General features: G+C 33.2%; 1 non-coding gene across 1 annotated transcript; it reads right to left on the bottom strand.

Annotated features, from left to right (window-relative positions):
• Window positions 1-202: 202 nt before the first annotated feature.
• Trnav-uac (transfer RNA valine (anticodon UAC)) lies at window positions 203-275 on the bottom strand. The gene has a single exon. It is a non-coding gene; the product is annotated as a tRNA-Val (tRNA).
• Between the last annotated feature and the right edge of the window lie 4904 nt (window positions 276-5179).

The following is a 5179-nucleotide window of genomic DNA, read 5'->3' as shown; positions in this document are numbered from 1 at the left end:
CCCCAAAATTTTGGGTAAGGAATATTCAACAAGTATGTATTCAAACTGCTAGCCCATTTGAAATAATGGAATTTATAATTGTTCTTTATATAGTCTGAGAACAGGTCTTTTTTTCATCTTTGTGTTTTCATGAATATTTTTATACTTTCCATGACTTTTTGTCTGTTATATTAACAAACTTTTTTTTTTTTTTTTTTTTTTTTGGTGATACTGGGGATTGAACCCATGGCCTTGTGCTTGTAAGTCAAGCACTCTACCAACTGAGCTATATCCCCAGCCCTGTTAATAGACTCTTTTGATGAACATAAGTTTTTAATTTTGATGAAGCCTGTTAATATTTTTTTATCATTATTCCATTTTTATATATTACTTTATATATAAACTTCATCTACTCCAGATTAGGAAAATATTATCCTTAATTTATTCCAGAGGACTTAGGGATTTAGTATTTATATTTGGGTCTGTGCTCTATCCTGAATTAATTTTTATGCATGGTATAAAGTAGAATTTGAAGTTTGTTTTTTTCCTAGAGTATATCTTGTTGCATCAATGCTATTGTTTTTTTAAAGAATTTTCTTGGACTTCAGGATAATTATAGATAATGGTCGTTGCCTAAATCCTTGTCTCCTAGTCTTTCCTTTCAAAATAATATAAACAAACAAAAACTACCCCCAAATAATGCTCAGTATAACATATAGAGAAAGAATGCTATATCTTAAAGAAATTTGAAATCTTAAAATGAAACTAAAATTGTGGTGAACGATCTCTATAAGCCTTGAGGCAGAACAACCAGGTCATGAAAAACTGTGGGAAAAGAAGGGCTAAAATGATGTTTCTAAGATTGACATTATCTGCCGTCAAAAATTAGCCCATCTTGAGTCAAGGGGAAAATAGTACAGTGTCTTTAGACACTGTCCCTGGTCTACTAGGAAAGGTTTAAGAGAATGTATAATGTGAAATCCATAGCATGGTTTGGTTTGAAATCATAGCTTTTACAGGAGAAAAAATTAAAACCAAAAGGAATAAGTGACACTTGGTATTTAGATAGTTGTGTTTATTATAATATAAACAAATGAAATGGATCATAAGATACATATATAGATGCATGAAAGGAGATTTATTGGAGGAAGTGGCTCACATAATTATGGTGGCTGAGAAATCCCATGACGTTTCATTTGCCAACTCGAGATGCTGTGATGGTTGTAGCATGGTTCAGTCCAAGGCTACAGATCTCAGAGCTAGGGAAACTGGTGGTCTAATTTTTGATAGGAGGCTGTAAGCTTGAAAATGAGTGCAGGGTTTAGGGTAGGGAGAGTAGTAATTGGTGTTAAGTCCTGGAGTCCAAAGGCTGGGGAATTTGCAGTTCTAATACTTAGGCAACTGTCTATTCCAGTTCACTTATATATTTGTTCACCCAATTTATCTTCTGAATTTGTTCACCCATTGGATGGTAACTGCTCACATTTGAGGTGGATCTTCCCTACCTTGCAGTTAGACTAATTACTATGAAAGCACCCTCACAGGCATATCCAAAATGAAGCTTTACCAGGTTTCTAGTCATTCCTTAATCCAGTCAAGGTGACATCTAAAATTAACTATCACAGTGGTCAAGGAAGAAAGGAAGAAATTCTGCAGTACTGTAAGACAAAAGACAAAATGAGGAAACAAAACAGTTTCTTCCCCACCACAAAAATAACCCACTGAAGAATCTAGACTTTGTAGTACTCAATAAAGTAGTATCATTTAAGCAGAAATTTTGTTCACTACTACAAACAAACAGAAAAAGAGAGAGAAAAAAATTCATGTGGAGTTAATAGTGATGTTAACTTTTTCCACTGAAAGTATGATCAGAAGATTATATACGAATGGCTAGAAAAGATTCTGATACGGGAATCAGAATTCAAGAACCAGAAGAAGTTTCATATAGATAATGATAATCTAATTTTACATAAAACAGACTGGGCACATTTCCATCTAAGAACTTTGAAAATTATACCACGTTAAATTTAAAAGTTATTCATAATTAAAGGGAAAAATACAAATATAGACTGAAAATAGTAAATAGCTATATATGTAATATTAGAAATTGAAGCATGTTATTTCCAAAAATAAAGAAGGGTTTTTAAAAATATGTTTTGAGAATATGTGATTGTTTACTAAGAATTTATCAGCGTTATAAAATGCTGATTGACAGCTTCCTTATATTTGGAGGACATGAATGTTCAAATCTCTAAGAAATGTGCTTTTTGAGGAAAACAGACTGTTTAACTCAGACGTCAGTCATATTGTTTGATCAGTAATTATGTAAGAACATCCTTTTTCTCTGCTAATTCAGCTTACATGAAATAATCAAAATTGAGAACCTGTTAGAATGTAAGCTCTTGAAGATTGGGTTTTTCTTCTTTATCACTGTGATATTAGTATCTCCTTTAATTTACTTTACAGTGTCTGGAAATTAGTCCCTCAATAAAATTAGTTGATAAAACAAAGAAGGTTTATATTTAGATGCTGTATTTGTCATCTTTGTACCTTTATTACTTGGTAAATAGTAGGAGTTCAATAAATGCTTATTAACTTGAACTCAGTAACCTGCTTTCCTTGAAACAATAGTCTAGAAACTGTAAAATTGAAAGAGATATATTATGTTAGAGGTTTTTGGTCAAGGAAGACATTTGTGGGGCCCCTCAGCTATGACTTTGTTCTGAATATTGCTTTTATATACATATTGATGCTTTTTTTTTTAATAGTGAGAATTGAACCCAGGGGCACTTAATCACTAGCCACATCCCTGTCCTTTTTTTTTCCATTTTTTATTTTGAGATATGGTCTCACTAAGTTGCTTAGAGCCTCACTAAGTTGCTGATGGCAGGCTTTGAACCTGCAATGCTCCTGCCTCAGCCTTCCATGTCACTGGGATTACAGGCATACATCACAGCACCCCGCCTCATTGATGTTTTTTAACAGTCACTGAGTTTGGCCTTTGTTAATCAATTATTGCTTATTGGAATTGCAGAAATTATTTTAATGATATTTTCCAACCCACGTTGAATATCTGATAAAATTATTATTATTATTCTTTTGTATTTATTTAATATTTTTACATGACAGTGCAGTATAATTTGAAATATTATGCATACATAGAATAAGTATAACTTGTTCCAAGTAGGATTCCATTTTTGTGGTTGTATGTATATGATGTGGAGTTACATTGGTTGTGTATTCATATATGCAGATAGAAAAGATATATCTGATTCCTTCTACTGTTTTCCCTGTTTCCATCCCCCTTCCCTTCTCTGCATTTCCCTCCCGCCTTCCCTTCCCTTCATTTCTCTTTGTCTAGTACAATGAACTTCTAATCTTCCCCTCCCATGTTGTGGGTTAACAGCCATATATCAGGGAAAACATTTCGCCTTTGGTTTTCTTTGGAGCTGGCTTATAACATTAATTTAAAATATTATCTGCAATGTGACTTAAAATTTTTTTTTTACTTGTAGTTGAACACAATACCTTTATTTTATTTATTTATTTTTATGTGGTGCTGAGGATCAAACCCTCTGACTTGCACATGCTAGGAGAGAGCTCTGCCACTGAGCCACAACCCCAGCCCCTGCAATGTGATTTTAATTCCAAAAAAAAAAAAAAAAAGATGTGGATTTTGAGAAATCTCTTCCACTTTTGTGGCTTCATATACCATCTTCAAGCTGATTTTTCTTCAGTTTGTAATTTTAACTTCTCTCAGTCACCAGATCTTAAGTCCTAAATTGAAATAGGCATATTCACTTATATTCTTCAGGGAAACACATCAAGTGTGCACATGTGAAATCAAATATCCTCCTTTAATTTACTTTACAGGGCTTAGCATATCACTGTCAATTCATATAGTTTTCCTAAGGTAGTTGTTCTCAGTTTCTGTACAATATTTCTATCTGAATTACCCTTCACTGGATCTACAGTAAAATAGGATAATAAAGAGGAATGTGGTACTGAGGAAGGGAGGAGACCCTGATTTCATTGTATAGGCTTCGCTGGCCATTGTCATTGTACCCTATTGTTTCTCTATTTAATTGACCTAAAAGTGAGATGTTGGAGATGATAATTGCTATGATTCTAACTTAACATTGTAGCATTCCTAAACTATTTAAAAATTTGTATCAATATCTGACTGCATTTTATTGACAAATGTAGTTGAGTATGAAGGCATGTTTAATAATAGTAAATTATAAGACATTCAACTTATTAGAAGAACATCTCTACATTTTAACCTATGAATTTTGGTGATATTTTTGCAGTTATTCCTTTTACTTTGATGACCATAGTTATTCAGTGTTGACTTTGATCATTCCTTCAAAGCTTAAGCTAAACTCGACCTCATTCTTAGATGTTAGGCTTTTGAATGTAGAAGCTATGCTGTAACCATAGATGCTCCACAGGAGCAGAAAAATTTACAGAAAGTAAAAATTGTTTAAACAACAAATGATTGAATGGTTATTTCCTTCTTATGGATATCAATAGAAGGTTTGCTTTATTATTATTATGATTATGGCCATTTTTTCCTTGCATATTTCTTTCTATAAATTATGGTCTAGATTTTTTGAACAGCTTACTAAATGATTGATGAACCACTGTACAACATATGATCCAAAACTAAAGCTTGATCTCATTTACTCTGTTCTCCAACAGACAGTGCTGTTATGATATGGTTAGGAAAACTGTGACAAATATACAGTCCTTGACCAAACTCTAATGTGGTAAGATGACTCAGTTCCTCTTGAGGTCCTGTCTGGAGACACTTGAGGCTGCCAAAAAATTAAAATTTGTTCTAACACCTGACCACAGACCCCTGACTTACTTCCATGTTGTAGAGCACTTGTTACTTTGTTTTGAACTTAAAATGTTAAGTCCTTCCTCTGTTCCTTTGAGATACATGCTTTGCCTACACCCCCAGGAGTATTTTCCCATAGGACCTGAAAGCCATTCCATTGAAATGTAATCACCAGAATGGGTCAAACTCTTGTCTTGCAAATTCTGTGGGATGGTAGGAATCTAACTTAAGTTTGTCATATCACTGTACTTGAGTGTTAAAGTCTATCCCAAAGCAGTTTCCACACATAATGAACTAACTCAATAAATAAAGAAAAATTTGTAACCTAAGAGTATATATACTGTTGTAAGCAAGCAA

Source organism: Marmota monax, unplaced genomic scaffold, assembly GCF_021218885.2.
Source record: "Marmota monax isolate L192 unplaced genomic scaffold, Marmota_monax_Labrador192_F-V1.1 WCK01_AAM20220418_F8-fsc00159, whole genome shotgun sequence".
NCBI lineage: Eukaryota > Metazoa > Chordata > Mammalia > Rodentia > Sciuridae > Marmota > Marmota monax.
Note: the sequence above shows the minus strand (reverse complement) of the source record. Positions and strands in the feature narration are given on the sequence as shown.